Source organism: Hyla sarda, chromosome 6, assembly GCF_029499605.1.
Source record: "Hyla sarda isolate aHylSar1 chromosome 6, aHylSar1.hap1, whole genome shotgun sequence".
Lineage (NCBI taxonomy): Eukaryota > Metazoa > Chordata > Amphibia > Anura > Hylidae > Hyla > Hyla sarda.
The window spans coordinates 208,114,085-208,134,416 of record NC_079194.1 but is presented as its reverse complement, the minus strand read 5'-3'; the positions used below and the strand labels follow the sequence as shown (position 1 = coordinate 208,134,416).

General features: G+C 41.1%; 1 long non-coding RNA gene across 1 annotated transcript; it reads left to right on the top strand.

The window, feature by feature from the left end:
* The first annotated feature begins 330 nt into the window (after window positions 1-330).
* Window positions 331-12,875, top strand: LOC130277681 (uncharacterized). The gene is made up of 3 exons (XR_008845524.1): window positions 331-429; window positions 681-740; window positions 12,490-12,875. It is a non-coding gene; the product is annotated as an uncharacterized LOC130277681 (long non-coding RNA).
* Window positions 12,876-20,332: the final 7,457 nt, after the last annotated feature.

Below are 20,332 nucleotides of genomic sequence, written 5' to 3'. Positions count from 1 at the left end.
GAGTATGACATCATGAGGGGGTGAAGCCGTGACTTCATGACACTCCGGCCCCAGTATCGTGAGTCATTACACATGGAGCAAACTTAGCTCGGTGCAGTGATGACTTGGGGTGCTGCAGGAGAGATTGCGGGGGTCCTCAGCAGTGGGACAGCCACGATCAGACATCTTATCCCCTATCCAAAAGATGTCTAGGGTGGAGTACCCCTTTAAAATTATATGTCCATTTTTTTATATTCCTATTTATTATGTATTTTTATAATGTATTTGGAAAAACACAGAAGTCTTCTTTGCTTATTGAACTAGGGGCATGGGACATGACTGTCGGGGCTGCTGATTGGCTGTGCCAGTCCCGTGACCTCTGCTCCTAAATCAAGACTGGAGTAATGAACAGAGGCAAAACCGGGGATCGGCACAGGAACAGAGGGTCAGGTGAGTAACAGTTTGTTGTTTTTAATTCATTTAAGGCCTTTACATTTTTTTAAAAGGGGGATAAACCCTTTATAAAGTAAAATTCAGTTTTGACAGAGATTGTTCAGAAAGAGTCTAAACTTTTTGTTGAGAATAAGTTGAAGCAGCCAAACCAAACTTTTGAAAAGTTTGCTCTTTTCCAGTAGACATGCTTTAGAATCAAGAGATTGGAAGACCTTAACCAATGAATAAGTTGTGTCTTTTTCATTTAGAATTCAAAACAAGTACATCCTAAACATGTTCTGAACTTGACAAGCCCTGACCAACCTGAGGTAGAGTATGAATAAAAGATTTAAAAAAAACAAATATATTTGTCAATTCCTATTTTCTCATACATTATATGACAGAAAAAATTACAGCATCAATACAAAATACAGGAAGAAATAACTGCTTATCTGTCTTATAAACTAATATGAATTTACCGAGCTGACAGCAAGGCAATAATTTATAAATAATTAAACAGAAAAGCAGAAGAAATATGCCCACATGGTAGTTATGCATGAGTGTGTACAGCACACTGACAAGTTCTACTAGAGAAGCTGTTTTAACTCTTAGATGTGTTAATGTTGCTGTTCACCTTTGCAGAGTCATAAAGGTTAGCTTCCAAAAGCAGCCTGGGGCCTGTTTATAACAAAAATTATTTTAAGCATTTAGCATTTTATATGTGAGGTGTTTAAATACTCAAAAACATTGCACAGAAATATACAAAGTTGAGGCCATCACTGCTTTTTAGAGGGCCTTTCTACCTTGTATAATGGTTGTCCTAGTAAATATTAAGTGAATGCATTTTCTACTCTTCATGAATGTATATAATACTGAAAATGTTATTCAAGAAGGCAGAAATTTCTGTGATGTTGGGGGGTGGGGGGGGGGGGGGCACTGAAGTAGTGAAAACGGTGGAGCAGTGGGGAATTTAGGGGTGAGTAAAGATTTTTTTTATTTTATGCACAAACCAACTTTTATACAATTTTCTTAAAATCAGACAGCACCTTTAGGGTATATTCACATGGTAGGAAAATGTGCAGAATGTCAGCCCAGAAAACAATGGGTGGATATTCCGCACATTTGAAAGTTTCGGCGGGCGGTAGGACAGCTTGGAAATGCGTCTTATAGATGGCAATGCGTTTCCAAGTGAAGTCTGCAGAAAGAATAGACATGTCTATTCTTTATGTGGATGCTGGAATTGGGAATTCCCTGCTGTGGAAATTCCACTGTGTGCTCAGTGCAGCAGAATTCTATTGAAATCAATGGGACTCTGCTGCAGCTGAATGTCCGTGCGGAATATTCTGGTAAAACTCCGTATGGACATTCCGCCGTGTGAACATACCCTTAAAGGTTATGCAGATTTTTTAAAAATTATTGCCCTGAGTATAATAGGCAACTTTCTTTGTGACCTTGTTCTCTTGAATGATGCAGCTTAGTCCCCCAACCGTCCTCAGTTCTAGTATGCAGCCAGATGGTTCATCAGGGCTACGTATGGAGGAGCACATCACAATATACGTCACTGTGCTTCCTCCACAGCAATACACTGCATGCAGTTATATAGGCATGGTCATGTGTATTGTTATATGCTCCATAGGCAGCCATGCAAGATTGATGAGCCGCCCTGCTACAAATCAAAAGTTTTGATTGGTCTGGCCATTTGCTAGATTGCTAGAATGAGCCGGGAAAAGCTTTTCTCCCTGTTTTTCTGCAGGAGATGGGCTCCATAGATTTACTATAAAATCTGTCTCCTGCTGCAATACAGGGAGAGCAGTGAGCAGAGAGGTGCTCAGGTGTGCCTTTCTCTTGACTCTTTCTAGTGATCAGTGGGGTCTCAGACCCCAAATGTTTGAAACTTTTGACATTTTGACTTTTGATTTTTTGATATTAAGTAAGTAATGCATTCTTTAAGCCACTTATTCCCCTATTTTAGATATTTATGTATGCATATAAGAAATCTGACTGTAAGACTGCTTTCACACTATAGAATTCTCCGTATTAAATATCCGTTATAATGACCCTTTAACAAAACCATTAAAAACGTCCATTAAACGGCCATTACAAAATCCCAGTATAGTCTATGGGATTTTTACATTATCCATTTTAACCCGTCATAGCCCGTTATTAATAACGGACGTTAGTTTGTGACGGGAGAAATAGTGCATGCACTATTTCTCCCGTAACCTCTCTCGTCACAAAATAACGTCCATTATTAATAATGGGCTATGACGGGTTAAACGTGTAATGTCAAAATCCCATACACTGTAATGGGATTTTGTAATGGCCGTTAAATGGCCGTTTTTAATGGTTTTGTAGATGGGTCATTATAACGGATCTTTAAAACAGGGAATTCTATTGTGTGAAAGCAGCCTAAGGGTCAAGTAGCACATTTTTTGGAGAAATGTATTTGACTGTCTCATTCATCTGAATAGAACTTGCAGAAGAAAAAAAGACAATTAAAAATGCATGGAACAGATTTCCAGTTGCAAAAATGTTTGGGTCTAGGTTTAGAAATGTTATTGTGAGCTATTTGTATATATTCCACCTATTATTTGTGAATCTACAGTCCTGTATAAAGCTACTGATAATAGTATAATAATAAATCAAGATATAATAATAATAATATATATACACACACACGTGCAGGGAGATTTAATAGGCTATGCTGCAAAAAGTAGAGTAAAGAAATTCTAATTTCCTCAAAGTTTATGGACACCTTTGAATACATTTTTGCTTTTATTTTGAATAGTTTTTATCAAAAGTTTTGAACCATTTGACTTCTGTAGCTTGCATACTTTACTACACATTGCAAGGGGAGGAAGAGCGTATTCAATACAGTAACCCGTCTAGTTAGTGTAAATACTGATAGGCCCCCAATGCGTTAATAGCCTAACTGTAGACTCCTAGCAGTGCAAAGTTACAAAAGAAAAATTGAGCTACTCAAAAATAGGATGAAGGTCCTTCATCGGGGAGTGGACGAAACATGTATTGGGGTGGTGGCATCTTGTGACCTGTATTACTGACCTACGTTTTGGTTGGTATATATTTTCTGCCAACTTTCATTGATTCCCTATTTAGGAACGTTTCTTAGTGGCTGTCTGTGAAAATACTGCATTGTCTGCGTTGTTTTACCATCCTTCAGAGCATCTTTTGTGGATATGTATTGACCCTTATATAAGGACGCAGGGTTATTCTGTTTTTGCATTTTCATTTTTTCCTCATCACTTTCTAAAACTCATAACGCTTTCAAAATTTGCACCTACAGACTCACTTGATAGTGACCAAAAATTTCCGTGTATGCCATTGACTGTGCGCTTTAATTAACAATATATTTTTATAGTTTGGACATTTACGCATGCAGCGATACCACATATGTTTATATTTAATTTTATTTACACAGTTTTTTTTAAATGGGAAAAGGGGGGTGATTCAAAGTTTTATTAGGGAAGGGGTTAAATCATCTTTATGAACTTTTTTTTCACTTTCTTTTTGCAATGTTACAGCCCTCATAGGTGACTATAACATGCATTACACTGATTGCCAGCACTGGTCAATGCTATGCCATAGCATAGCATTGATCAGTGCTTTCAGCAATTGACTGCCTGCATCTCAGCCACGGAGCAGTCATTCGGCGATCGGACAAGAAGGAGGCAGGTAGGGACCCTCCCCATGTCCATATGGCTGTTTGGGACACCGCAGTTTAACCGCGGTGGTCCCGATCAGCCCGACTGAGCATCCAGGAATGCTTTTTTTTTAAACTTTAGACGCAGTGATCAACTTTGATTGCTGTGTCTGAAGGGTTAATGCCAGGCATCCCCGAGATTGGTGATGTCCGGTATTTGCCGTGGGGCCCGGCTATCGTTAGCCGCCGGGACCGACCCGTTATATCACGGGAGCCAGCGCAGGACATAGATATATGTCCTGTGTTGTTAAGGGGTTAACAGTACAGTTGATGCTGTCTATCTGTTGTCCATTACTCCATTTTTATGTTTTTATTATGTCACATATGTGTCTGATTAAAATGTGTCTATTTTCTACACATATTTTTGAGTAGCTCCATTTTTCTTTTGTAATTTATTTCTTCTGTTCAACACTATGTAACATTATGATCAAATTGAAGTTGATTTTATTTTATTTGATCTAATTCAGCTTCCGTCATACCTTTACTTCTTATTTTTCTTGTATATGTGCCAGTCTAGGCCTATGGAAATGTGTTTTGTAAACCAATGTATAAACTCAAATGGTTGGAACCATTACATGGCTCATTTTTGCGAGAAAGACAATATAGACTTCTCAAAAAAATAAAAGGAATACACAGATAACACATCCTAGATCTGGATGAATGAACTAATCATATGAAATACTTTCGTCTTTATATGTGCTGACAACAAAATCACACAAACATTATCAATGGAATTCAAATTTATCAACCCATGGAGGTCTGGATATGGAGTCACACTCAAAATCAAAGTGGAAAACCACACTACAGGCTGATCCAACTTTGATGTAATGTCCTTAAAACAAGTCAAAATGAGGCTCAGTAGTGTGGCCTCCACGTGCCCGTAGGACCTCCCTACAACGCCTGGGCATGCTCCTGATGAGGTGGCGGATGGTCTCCTGAGGGATGTCCTCCCAGACCTGGACTAAAGCATCCGCCAGCTCCTGAAAGTCTGTGGTGCAACGTGGCATTGGTGGATGGAGCGAGACATGATGTCCCAGATGTGCTCAATTGGTTTCAGGTCTGGGGAATGGGGTAGGGGGGTTGTGGGGAATTCCATAGCATCAATGCCTTCCTCTTTCAGGAGATGCTGACACACTCCAGCCACATGAGGTCCAGCATTGTTTTGCATTAGGAGGAACCTAGGGCCAACCGCACCAGCATGTGGTCCCAGAAGGGGTCTGAGGATATCATCTCGGTTCCTAATGGCAGTCAGGCTACCTCTGGCAAGCACATGGAGGGCTGTGCGGCCCCCCAAAGAAATTCCACCCCACACCATTACTGACCCACTGCCAAACTGGTCATGCTGGAGGATGTTGCAGGCAGCAGAACGTTCTCCATGGCATCTCCAGATTCTGTCACGGCTGTCACATGTGCTCAGTGTGAACCTGCTTTCATCTGTGAAGAGCACAGGGTGCCAGCGGCGAATTTGCCAATCTTGGTGTTCTCTGTCAAATGCCAAACGTCCTGCATGGTGTTGTTCCACCTGTGGACGTCGGGCCCTCATACCATTTGAGTGGACACATGCACATTTGTGGCCTGCTGGAGGTCATATTGTAGGGCTCTGGCAGGGCAGGTAGCAGTCCTGCAGCTGGGTTGTTTCCCTCCTACGGCCTCCTACACTTCTCCTGGTGTACTGGCCTGTCTTCTGGTAGCACCTCTGGACACTATGCTGACAGACACAGCAAACCTTCTTGCCACAGCTTGAATTGATGTGCCATCCTGGATGAGCTGCACTACCGGAGCCACTTGTTTGGGTTGTAGACTCCGTCTCATGCTACCTAGAGTGAAAGCACTGCCAGCATTAAAAAGTGACCAAAACATCAGCCAGGAAGCATAGTAACTGAGAAGTGGTCTGTGGTCACCACCTGCAGAACCACTCCTTTAAAAGGGGTGTCTTGCTAATTGCCTCTAATTTCCACCTGTTGTCTGTTCCATTTGTACACCAGCATGGGAAATTGATTGACAATCAGTGTTGCTTCCTGAGTGGACAGTGTGATTTCACAGAAGTGTGAATGACTTGGAGTTACATTGTCTTGGTTAAGTGTTCCCTTTATTTTTTTGAGCAGTGTGTGTATGACCTCTTAACCTTTGTAGGTAGATTGAGGCAGTTAGGGATCTGGGAACTGCTTCCTGTAAGGCAGGGAATATAGAACAGCATGAAATAAATATTAACATACAGTGCTCATGTAATGAGTTATAGGGCAGCCAGATATACAGGGCCACATAAAATTGTGTCATATAGTATTAAACAGCATCCAGGCCTAGTATAGTAACTAAAGGTTAAAGCATACCTGTCAGATCCCACAAAAACATAACTGTTATATATTTCTCAGTACCTCATCCTGATCATATACATGTAGTTCACAAAAAATAGCATGTTACAGCCGCTCAATGTCTTTCTCATCTTCCCAGGGGGAGGAGGCGTTTCCCTCTCTTCTCTTGCCTACACTGTGATGACTCCTCCCCCTCACCTCACTCTGTTGTCTGCGGAGCAGTTTTCTTCAATTTAGGGCAGATTAGGTGTTAATGTCTGTAAACCTTGAGGTGTAGGACAAAGAGGGATTTATTGTAAAGGTTTATGTGATACAAAGGTTTTTGTGATATAGGACAGGAAGGGGTGGATATAAGAATTGTTACTGGTCCAGGGCAGTGTAGGGGTTAATGTCAGTACTCCCAGTGGATCTTTGGTGGATCAGGGAAGTATAGAGGTCCCTGTGGGAGGGCAGTGAAGGTTGGGGGGCGGGGGTCCCAGTGGTTACTCATCTCTGTTGTCTTCAGTCACTGATCATGGAGAAGAGTGTAGGGAAGACATAGAGAAGACTGTGCTGCTGTATTTTTTAAAGCCACACAGTTTCAGTTTGTATGATCTGGGCACAATGCCCAAGAAGATAGTCAGCATACGTGCGGTGATCAGGGCCCTGGCGTAGGAGGCCAATCACAAACAGTGATCACTTGACCCCTATAGCTTTGGCACGGCATGCATATCTGTTTAAGTAGCAAAAAAAATATATATATATAATTTTAAAAAGTCTCAGTGGGTGCAGTGTGCCTCAGTACTAAGGCTTTGAAATAGACCATGCATTGACATATTCCCATACACTTGCATTGACAATATATATATATATATAAAAAGGCTTTAGGCTCTTCTATGGGGAGGTCCCCGAATGGGAATCCATAAAAGAGCCCAGCCACAACATAGGATATTAGGTTCTATAGAACCTTACAGCCAATACTAGTTTGAGGGTTGACACCCAAACGTAACCATTGTTTGCTTATTGTATACCAGGGACTACCGCTTGGTTCATTGATTTATTAATTTAATGTATTGAAAAGTTTTAACTTTTTTTAATTTAAAACATTTTGCCTACTCCGGGTACATTGTTGATACATACCAAAGATTAGTTCAGGACTAGTAAGCAAAATTCTTACTTGTATATGGGTATGGTCCTGTAGAGGAAAGCAGCATCTTAAGCTGGAAATTGAGCCAATAACCTGGTACTGAGAATTATTTTTTATCTTTGTGTAATCTGACAATTGACCTATAATTTCTTTATGATCATGTGACCTAGGTGTTAGGTAGCCCCAGAATTATTTTCTCTGGTGAGCTCAAACACTGTTTATAAGCATAGGAGAATATATTACTGTTATTTTTATTTTTATTTAAGAAAATATTTACCATGTTGCTTATTAGATTAGACAAGGTTTTAACAACTCATTTTTAGTAACCTAGCACCATCTGGTGGTCAAGTCATGTAAATAAACATTTTCTTCTGAGGGAATTTGTCACTAGATACAATGAAAATCTGGTCTTTTAGAGAGGTTACTGCAGTGTTTTCCAAACAGAGTGTCTCCAGCTGTTGCAAAACTATAACTCCCAGCATGCCATAGGCTGTCCTCCAGGCTTGCTGGGATTTGTAGTTTTCCAACTGCTGGAGACACAACTGTTTGCGTTTCAAGACAGTTCGTAAAAATAGGGGACTTTTTTTCCAGTGTCTATAAAAATAATTCCTACATTTTAGCAGGTAATTGAAATTATCATTGTACAGCTTAGAGTAAATGCTGGTAATGATTTTATATCAGTATATTGAGCTATAACGTATATCTCATGACGTTCAAAATTTTTATATTATTGTTATTATTTATTTTCAAATGTAAAAAAAAATGTTGTCCATGGTTAGTGAATTTTTCATTCCAGAAAAAATTACTGCAACTAAACTAAAGGGACAGACACCCTAAAGATCAGTGTTTTTCATAAAATCACAGTAAAGCAAGTGAAGTTCTGGCATCCTATGAAGAATGTTTGTGCATGATATAGAGTCCCCATCATTCATGAGCATTAGGCTCCCCCACCCTACCATCACTGATTGACATCTTCCATCTTATGCACAGTAAGGCAATGATCACATGTCAGAATGTCCGCACAGAAAATCTCTGTGCGGACATTACGCAGACTGGGGGCAACGGCATAACATGCCGGAGCTAGGACCGCACAGGAATGTGTAATCTCATAAATGTCATGGCATTCTATGCGGAGTGCGCAAAAAAATGGACAGGTTTATTCTTTCTGCGGACATGTAAATTGGAATTTTGGTTGCTACAGGGGTTGCACAACCAATAATTGCTATGTGGCACTGCATGGATCATGCTGCGTTACGACAAAAGCAAAGTAAACAGGGTCATGTTGCGACCCCCAAGTGGCCACAAGCCCAATCTCATAGTAAACAAAATCCATCTAAATGTGAATTAAAATAGAGAAAAAACAGACATGGCCGCACATCTACAACATGTACCTTAATCTAAAACTTCTTAGCAACATTTATTAAACTAACAGGTCATTAGTGTACTCTATGATCATAAGTGCAAGCCCACTAGCCACGTCACGGCCACCTGTAAGCCGCAGGTCCCTAACACCCCTAGCATAAAATACAAATGGTGGATGTGTGGCTATGTTTCTGTTTCCCTATTTTTGTTGCACAAAATCCATCTTTAGGCTAAGGTTCCACTTGTTTTTTTTTCTGGAAATTTTTGGAAAACTGCCAAAGCAGTTTTCGAGCCGAAGCCAGAAGTGTATTCAAAAGGAATAGGAAATCTAATATAAGGATTCATACTTCTCCTTCCTTATGGATCCACTTCTGACTTTGGCTCAAAAACTGCAGTGATAGTTTTTCAAAAACTGCCAGAAAAAAACCAAGTGTAAATTTAGGCTAAAGGAAAGCTTTTTTTTCAATCCTTTAAACTATGTAAAACTCACAAGAGGGTCACCCACACTAAGCTTAACATATAGCAGCTAAGCGGGAAGACGTGTCACCTCTCCTCCTGCTGTAATTGCTGCTGCGCAGCTGAATTGCTTGCCTGGGAGGAGTGACGTCACCAGAAGGAGGAGTGCATAGTGCTGTGGTGCACCACTATAGTGAGTAGTGGCAGGGCCACGGATCTTGCAGTGAGTGGTAGGATCAGATATTATTAACCCCGGGGGTCCGATGGTATTAACCCCTATGTGTTTGTGACGCCAGTGTGGTTTTCGGGTTCCAGAACACCACATGCCCGTATTCTCCGCTATCCCACAGGCTAGTAGTGATTAAAGAGTCGACAACCAGTTGCAGGTAAATTGAGGCTTTACTGAATAGAAGACAGGTGTATTTATCTTCGCAGCTATGGCCAGATTGTCCCAGAGATGTGACGAGTACCCAGAGGACCTCGCAGCTTGCTGGACCAATACTTGTTATTAACTGGACTTGGACTTGTTATTTAGACTTGACTGTTATTAGACTGGACTTGACTATGTGCAGGACTAGACTAACTTTAGTGACAGCAGACACAGACTTGAGACTTACTGGAGAGTTGTAGCTTTGTGGAACTCCAGATGCTGAACACTGTCCTGAGATTCTCTGGAAGCTGCTTCAGCAAAGACTTTGATGTTATCACTCAGAAGAGTCTGAGGAAAGAGAGTGAATTAAAGATGGCTGCCCCTTATATAGTGAGGGGGCTGGACTGTATCCCCTTGGTCAAGCTGTGGGTCATAAGTTAAATCTTGTGATCTCTGGGATTACAAGTTGCAACAAATCATATACAGTATAACATAACATGTGATCAGTAGTGTTGAGCGGCATAGCCCATATTCGAATTCGCGAATATTTGCGAATATATGGACGAATATTCGTCATATATTCGCGAATATTCGCATATTCGAAAAATTCTCATTTTATTTTCGCATATGCGAAATTCGCGTATGCGAAAATGTATATATGCGAAAATTAGCACATACAAAATTAACATAAGCGGAAATTCGCATATGCGAAAATTAGCATATGCAAATTTTCGTATATGCGAAAATTTGCACACCAGTCTCACACAGTAGTATTAGAGCCTTCTTTACACCACACAAGCTGGAAGCAGAGAGGGGTGATCACTGTGATGTGTACTGTGAAAAAAAAATAAAATAAAAAAATAAAAAAATGAATATTCGTAATTACGAATATATAGTGCTATATTCGCGAATATTCGCGAATTCGCAAATAGGCGATATTCGCGAATAAAATTTGCATTGCGAATATTCGCGAGCAACACTAGTGATCAGCTTACTCACACAGGTCCTTGGAGTCCTCCAAAGGTCCTATATACTATCTATACACTAGAATCCTATCTATGGTCTTAAGGTAACATACACCACATTTAATAAATCAGCAATATAACACAAGGAGTCCCTGCAGGAGAGCCCCCAGGTCACTGAGGGACTAAACCTGACAGGGCTTACAGGTAGTACAGGACTATGTACCTGTAGTGGGACACCACAAACCCCTCCACTTAACAAAAGTCGTCCTCGACATAAGGTTCTCTCAGGCTTGAGGAACGAAGTGGTCGTTTGGCCTTAAGAAGTCCTGAGGCATTTTATGCACAAACGTCCATTTCAGGCTTTTGAAATAAAAAATAACATTAGAGTCTTTGTATAACAGTCCATACACGCTCTGACTTTTGTGGAACAGGATTGTTGGTTAGGACAGGATTGCGAACAAGATTTTATGAATGGAATTACGAACAGGATTTGTGAACAGGATATTTTGGATAGGATTTTTTTTCTCTTTATAACCTGTACATATATATTGAATTGTAAGGAACTTTCCTATGCAATTTATAACTGGACTATGCATATAATACACTATACACAACTGATACTCTTGACTATGCATTTTATAGCTGACTATACACAACTGATACTCTTGACTATGCATTTTACTGACTTGCATAACTGTTTACTAGATTTGACAGGACATTTTTGACATTTCTGACTCACTATGCATGTGATATACTGTACATGACTAGACATCATTTACTAGACATTATATTACTGTACATGACTAGACATTTGATACACGACTTTGTGTACATGACTAGACTTATGACTGCAGACTTATAGTTGCGGAATAGGTTGCTGGAGGCTTTCTTCCCAATGCCTTGACTACTGGGGTCCCTTGGCATAAAACACTTCTCCCCAGAACACTATTATTACTTTATGCTAGACATTTCTATGCTAGACATATGATACAGATAACACTTTGACATTCATGTTACCTTTACTGTTTACGTGCGTTAGTTTCAGGAATACTTACTGGCCAGGAAAGTTTCCTGTGCACGAACAGGATGATACTTGACATTAAATATATTAGACATGTTACTATTAGAATAATACAATATAGGAATTTGACTGACTGGGAGAGCATGATAAGTGAGCCGTTACACCTTGCTGAGAAGCAATCAGATCATTATACAAGATTGAAGATGTGCACCATGTCTGTTTTTCTACCCGAATTCATAATTTACAAATATGTTTAACGTTCTGCCACCAGTTGATTTAAAAGAAAAACGGTTTTCACCGGGGTACCCCTTTAACATCAGTGTTGAGAGATAGCCAATGTCATTGTATACATCTACCACAGTAGTGCACATAAATTCCTGTATTGTATTATTCTAATTGTTACATATCCACACAGTTTATCTGGTATAGGATGCCATTGTGGCACTTGTAGTCTGTTGCCGGCATCCTCCATTGTATGCATTTTTATGCTGGGGATCGCCCTTAGCAACAGACCACAAAGGCAGGATCTGCTCCCCCAGTATATATGCACAACTGCATTTGGGGTTGAGCACATCCTGCCATTTGAGACCACTTCTTTGTTGTTGTTTACATGTTACTATTACCAGACTGTGTAATGTGAGTGATACAGCTACTTTATGTTACTGAAGTATACTTGACTTGTGTATACTAGACTATGTGTATTGTGGTTTATTTACACATTTTATTTACATTTGTTTTGTACTAGATGCTGGTGATGGGGGCAATATGTGCTCCTCCTGACCGTGTCAGGATAAACCCCTGTAAGAAGACAACCAAACATCAGACACGACTGTACACAATGACTTTTGGTGTACAGGAACTTTATGGAGAAAAGAGAAGAAAACTATTTCAGTTCACCACTCTGCGATGCTGGAAGATCAGAAGTCCTGTAAGGTGCGGAGAGCAGGGCAGGCAAACAGCGGGCCGGGTCCCGGAATAGAATAAACAAGGAATGGGCAAAAAAGCACGGACCTCCAGCTGCTCCACTTTAGAGGTGAAAAGTACGTAAAAAGTACGGGCACATGACTTACGAGATTGGTTGCAGTTTGAAGAACTTTTCTTGACACAGTCTTGTCAGGCACATTTCTTGAACTGTTGCTGGAAACCTTGAACAACAAAAGTGCTACTGCACAACAGACAGTTAGTCTTATGACCAAAATTTGGTTATTTTACTGTACACATAAATCACTTAGACAGCTTTGTTGCTTTAAGGTCATTTCCTTTCCCAGTCACACCTACTAGGAGGGATGCTAGGCTGTGAGATGAATCTAGGATTGCGAGACTGGGCCCCTTGCATGGGGTCAATGTGGGTGACCCAGGACACGTGGGACAGACTGGAATTAGTGATGGTGGGATTGACTGTAACCACCACTTGCACTGCTGCGGCTTGTGCCACAGAGGGATTACTTGTAGGTTGATTTAAGAAAACAGTTTTCCCCGGGAGTACCCCTTTAAGTTGATTTGAGGGCGCCGTCTCTTTAAGAGAAATTGAGTGCGCTGTCCCTTTAAGATAATTTAGGTGCACTGGCCCTTTAAGAGGCTTAGGGAGTTGCTGCAGCAGACAGGATTGTTGGGGCTGCAGCAGCCTGGACTGTACTAGGTGGGACCCCCTGGGTAGTGACTCCCCCTTAGGATGGAAGTCTTTGAGGGCAGCGTTGGACACTAACTAGTATGAACAGGGGCCCCCCGATATCAGTGACTTACTTGCTAGAAGTGTCAGCGCAGCAGCGTTTACTTGACCAAAACCTCTGGAGTCGGGTGTGCCCAGGGATCTTCCTGCTTGGGTCCCCTCGGCAACAGCTTCCGGCTCCATCTTGGGAATCCTGTCACTCGTGGACTGCTGGGCCTCCACCATCTTGCTGCTCTTCTTCCGCACTTCCTGTGGACTCAAGAGGTAAAACTCCACCTTGTCTTTTATATTGGTCTCCACCAAGATGGCCGCCAGCTGGAAGGACGTCATCAGCGCGGCCCGGGACTGGAAGTGGCACAGTGGTGCATCCTCTCCATCCACCTCCCTGGCAACAGGGGGCAGACCCTTTAAGTCTTACTTGGGGCTGGATACAACGACATTGTTTCCACGCCTGGGGGCGGGATGCTGGCCTTGGCGGGAATCTTTGGCGCTCTTTTCCAGTGGATCTTTAACTCTTTCAGGTACAACAGACATTTTGGCACGCAACATCATTTCCATTCTTAACTTGCACATTGTAAATGCACTTTTTGTTAACTTTCTCGTCACCAACAATACTGTAAACTTCACCTCCCCCACTATTTCTTCAGCGCCAGCAAATAAACTTATTTCAATAACACAGTCCCATACATTTTGCTGGCGCACACTTTTTTCCACAGACATGTAACTTTTAACAAGACACAGTTCAGACTTGGGAAGTAGGACTTGCCTTCGGCATACACCCGCATACTGTAGATGGGTGGCAGGACTTGACACCCTGTATCCTGTTCGTTGGACACCAAAATATGTGGTGCACCACTATAGTGAGTAGTGGCGGGGCCACAGGTGTTGCAGTGAGTGGTGGGATCAGATGTTATTGACCCCGGGGGTCGGATAGTATGTGTTCATGATGCCAGTATGATTTTCGGGTTCCGGATCACCACACGCCCGGATTCTCCTCTATCCCACGGGCTAGTAGTGAATAAAGAGTCCACAACCAGTTGCAGGTAAACAGAGGTTTTACTGAATAGAAGACAGGCATATTTATCTTCGCAGCTATGGCCAGATTGTCCCAGAGATGTGACGAGTACCAAGAGGACCTCGCAGCTTGCTGGACCAATACTTGTAATTGACTTGACTGTTATTAGACTGGACTTGACTATGTGCAGGACTAGACTAACTTTAGTGACAGCAGACACAGACTTGAGACTTACTGGAGAGTTGTAGCTTTGTGGAACTCCAGATGCTGAACACTGTTTTGAGATTCTCTGGTAGCTGCTTCAACAAAGACTTTGATGTTATCACTCAGAAGAGTCTGAGGAAAGAGAGTGAATTAAAGATGGCTGCCCCTTATATAGTGAGGGGGCTGGACTATATCACAAAACAGCAAACCAGACAAAATGACTCTTAGGGTCAATCAGAGAATAATATCACAGCCCTTTTAGGACCCTAATATCAGATAAAGCTAAAACTTATAAATTTTATTGATATACATTAAAATTAATTATAACGAAAACCGTGACCACTATGTTGTGACAAACCAAATATAACAAAAAATAACCACAACACCTGAAAAAGAAACCACTGTATTAATCCAAAGTCCATTCTGACTACTGAATAGTCGGATATAAATATTGTAAATGATGAGCCCAATAAAATATGTCAGTCCCCCAGGATCGACAGGCCGACATACATCTAAGGTGTATTATTAACTCCCACAATAGGGTTCAAGCTATCTATTGTAGCCACAGGGATTGCTCCAGCTCTCCGATCCTTACAATATAGATAAAGGATGGCTATAAACTCACTATCAAAGATTTTCAGGTGTATACCTTAACAAATACCACCTATTGTGCAATATTAAGTGAAAGAATTAAAAAAGACATTACAATTTTTCCCATTCCGATGCGTTTCCCCCCATTGTCAGGGTTTCTCAAGGAACTTTAGGGTTAAGGCCTATTGATACGGACTGATGTCACAAGATGATGCCTGACTACTGATAACACCGATAAGCCTTGTCTTCTTGTGCATCAAGGATACGTCAGGCATGTGCCCCGGTAGGTATGTTCATCCACACGCCATTCCGTATCAATAGGACTTAACCCTAAAGTTCCTTGAGAAACCCCGACAATGGGGGGAAAAGTGTCGGAACGGAAATTTTTTTTACATTCTTTCACTTAATATTGCACAATAGGTGGTATTTGTTAAGGTATACACCTGAAAATCTGTGATGGTGAGTTTATAGCCACCCTTTATCTATATTGTAAGGATCGGAGAGCTGGAGCAATCCCTGTGGCTGTAATAGATAGCTTGAACCCTATTGCGGGAGTTAATAATACACCTTAGATGTATGTCGGCCTGTCGATCCTGGGGGACTGACATATTATTTTGGGCTCATCATTTACAGTATTTATACCAACTATTCAGTAGTCAGGATTGACTTTGGATTAATACAGTGGTTTCTTTTTCAGGTGTTGTGGTTATTTTTTTGTTATATTTGGTTTGTCACAACATAGTGGTCACGGTTTTCGTTATAATTCATTTTAATGTATATCAATAAAATGTATAAGTTTTAGCTTTATCTGATACTAGGGTCCTAAAGGGGCTGGACTATAGCCCATTGGTCAAGCTGTGGGTCATAGTTTAAACCTGTGATCTCTGGGATTACATGTTGCAACAAATCGTATAACAGTATAACATAAGATGTGATCAGCTTACTCACACAGGTCCTTGGAGTCCTCCAAAGGTCCCATATGCTACCTATACAGTAGAATCCTATCTATGGTCTTTAGGTAACATACACCACATTTAATAAATCAGAAATATAACACAAGGAGTCCCTGCAGGGGAGCCCCCCAGGTCACTCAACCTGACAGGGTCTACAGGTAGTACAGGACTATGTACCTGTAGTGGGACACTACCGTACTGAAGGGCAGGTGGGAGTGCAAGTGCTATCATTACCACACCAGACCATATACAGTAAATGATTACAGTAGAGTTATAGCCAGTGATGCCTTTATATGCCACAACAATACAACCACACAATAACCGCTGTCATTACCACTACAGCCCATAGAAGTGATTACAGTAAAGTTATATCCAGTGATGATCAGGGCTTGACAAATTTGATGATCATGGCTTGATTAGGAGCAAACAAAAAAAAGTAAGGAGCCAGGATACATTATGTCATGCAACTTAAAGGGGTATTGCGGGCAAAAACATCTTATCCCCTATCCAAAGGTTTCTATGCGGGGCTACGTCTGGGTTTCCGTAACTGGAGACGCGATGTAATGCCCCGCCGCCTCGTTACATCATGTCATGCCCCCTCCATTCATGTCTATGAGAGGGGGCGTGGCAGCCATCATGCCCCCTCCCATAGACATGAGTGAAAGGGGCATGGCTTGACGTCAAAAGGAGGTGTGGCATCACGTCACATCTCCATTTCCGGAAACCCGGAGGTTTCCGAGCCTGGAGATGCAGCCCTGCATATAATGTGGGTGCTGCAGGGACATTGAGGCGGTCCCAGTGGCGGCCCCCCTGCGATCAGACATCTTATCCTTATACTTTTTATCTGGGAAAAGATGTTTTTGCCTGGAATACCCCTTTAACATCACGCAAAGAGGCGTTATGTGACATCATATGATCAGTCATTATTGTCCCCTCATCTATTCCTGTGTAACAGCCATTAGTGTCCCCTCATCTCTCCCGGTGGCACAGTTATGAGTGTTACACCCAAAAACCCAGGGCCTAAGCTCGGGGCACAAGATTTCTTATAAGTGAACCCCCCCCTTGCACCGAAACTTGTAGAGGGAGCCAGTGTATTTCTTTTAATATTGACCCCAATACTTTAATATGAATGGGTTTATCCCAGACACACTCTAATATCTGGTGCTGTATTGCAATGTTTTAAGATCACTTGTCACTATATACAGTATACCATTTTTAATAAGTGATACTAAAAGTTATATTTCATAAGTGGGGGGGTTTGTCACTTTGTCACTTATAAGGGATCTTGTGCCCCAAGCTTAGGCCCTGGGTTTTTGTGTGTAATATTGCATTGTGATCCCTGACTCGCCTATGGGAATATTTGTGTTTGACAGTTATGAGTTTCCTCTCATCTCTTCCTGTGTGTCCAAGTCATTAGTGTACTTTCATACCCCCTGAGGGTCAGTCATTACAGTCACCTCTCCCCCTCCATGTGTGTCACAGTCATAAGTGTCCCCTCATCTCCCCCCATGTGTCACAGCCATTAGTGTCCCATCATTTTCCCTTGTTCAATTTTAAAATGGCCTGTCAAGATTAAAGAAGAAATCTGAATTATCGCTATAAGCAATTGAACCACTTTTTGTCTGCACAGGTTTTAAAAAATCTCTCCCATTCTGTTTACCCTCTTAAGGACCAAGGGCATACCTTTACACCCTAGTCCCGCTCCCGCAGTTTGAAGCGTGCTTACAAGCTGAACGCATTTCATGCTCTGTGGGTTCAGGACCCACGGTTAATGCCGGACATCGCTGATTGGGGCGATGCCCGGCATTAACCCTTTAGATGACTTGATCAAAGTTTATCGCAGTGTCAGAATGCGGGATCTAACTGTGCCAGTAGCTCAGCGGAGCTGATCGGGACATCCGCGGTGAAATCCCGCGGAAGTTCCCAATCAGCTAAGTGGTTGGCTGGAGGGCCCTTACCTGCCTCCTCGCCGTCCAATGGGTCCTCTGATGCTGCTGCCAGGCTCTGCAGGCTCGAGCAGCAGCGCACCTATAACACTGATCAATGCTGAGCTAAGGCTCAGCATTGGACAGTGCCCTGTGGGGACTAAAATAAAAAGGAAAGAAGTGTAAAAAGAGTAATAAAAGTGAATTAACCCTTTACCTAATAAAAGTTTGAATCACCCCCATTTTCCCATTCTTTAAATAAAATAATGTAATCAAAAATAAAAATATGTGGTACCGCCACGTGTGTAAATGTCTGAACTATTAAAATATAAATTGCATGATTGATGTCGTTCACGTAAAAAAAAAAACTAAATCCAAGTAGTAAAATAAAATATCCTTGTAAATGTTTGGACCCACAGAATAAATATAAGGTGTAATTTTTACCAAAAAGTGTACTGCGTAGAAACGGAGGCCCCCAAAAGTTACACAATGGCATTTAAAAAAAAATATTTAACCCCACATATAATTTCTTTTTGGTTTCGCCGCAGATTTTGTTATAAAATAAGTGATGTCATTACAAAGTACAATTGGTGATGCAAAAAACAAGCCCTTATATGGGTCTGTAGGTGTAAAATTTAAAGCGGTATGATTTTTAGAAGGGAGTAGGAAAAAACTAAAGTGTAAAAATGAAAATTGGCCTGGACCTTAAAGGGGTACTCCGCCAATAGATATCTTATTTCCTATCCAATATAGGATAAGATGCCTGATCGTGGGGGTCCCACTACTGGGAACTCCCGCAATCTCTCCTGCAGCACCCCCAGTCATCTACTGCATGGAGCAAACTTGCTAGCTCTGTGCCTGATGACGGGCAAAACAGGGGCCCCCTCGTGATGTCAATGATTCCCCTAAGACATTGATGTCCAAACTGTGGCCCTCCAGATGTTGCAAAACTACAACTCCCAGCATGACTCCAGCATGCCTAGACAACCATTTGCTACCGGGGATATGCTGAGATTTGTAGTTTTGCTCAATATGGAGGGCCACAGTTTGGACATCACTGCCTTAAGAGGACCAAAAAAAAAATAAAATAAGAAAGTAATAGTTTTAACCCACATACATTAACCCCTTTTATTTCAAAAGTTTAAATCACTCCCCTATACCCAGTTTCCATATAAAAAATATGAAAAAATAATAAAGATAAATGTATTTGGTATTGCTGAGTGCAAAATTGTCAAAACTATTAATATATAACATTATGTATTCGTAAATGTAAACATAAAAAAAAAAATCAAATCACAGAATTGTGTTTTTTTTTGTCACATCATATCCCAGAAAAAATGAAGTTAAAAGATATCATAAGGTCAGATCAATACCAAAATGGCACCAGTAAAAATGTAATATCCTGGTGCAGAAAGTAAGACTTCAAACCGCCCAGTATACAGAAAAATCGAAAAAGTTATAGGGGCCAGAAAATGGCAATGAATAAAAAAAAAAGGTAAGTTTAGATTTTTTTTTTTAATTAGTAAAACTATACAAAGTGGTTATAGTTTTAATCGTGCCGTGCAGTGAATGGCGTAAATTTGACCAAGCAGTGAATGGCATAAATAGGAATTTCACTTCACAAATATTTTTTTTTTCCATTATGAAGCATATGCTATGGAAAACTGAGTGAAGACATTACAAAGCCTCTATATGGGTGTGTAGGTAAAGAAAACAAAAGAGTTATGGCTATTAAAGGGCGAGATGGGAAAAACCAAAGGGCAACAATGAACATTGGTCCTTAAGGCAAGGATTCCACTTAGGATTTTGCACTGCGTTTTTTTAGGCTTAAAAACGCCAGAAAAAAAAGCCAGAAAAAAACACCAGAAAAACTGCCACGGTTTTTCTGGCGTTTTTACCTGTGTGTGGAATTTGCCTTTTTTGGCCCCTTTGGCGTTTTTTTTCCAAATTTGTTGGGTACCAAAAAAAAAAATAAAAAAAAAAGATGCAGTAGTGATGGAAAAAAATTTATTTAGCAAAATTTTTATTTTTTATAACAAAATTTTAATTAATTTTTAATATAGTATGTGTTTGTGTCTTTCACTTTTTTTCCCCTCTATATTTTACAGTTTTTAGGCAGTACTACGACTCCCAGCATGGAACAGACTGTTCCATGATGGGAGTAGTAGTACCTGTACTAATAGACATATTGCCCCCGGTGTGACACTCCTGACACCCGATGCGATCGTCCA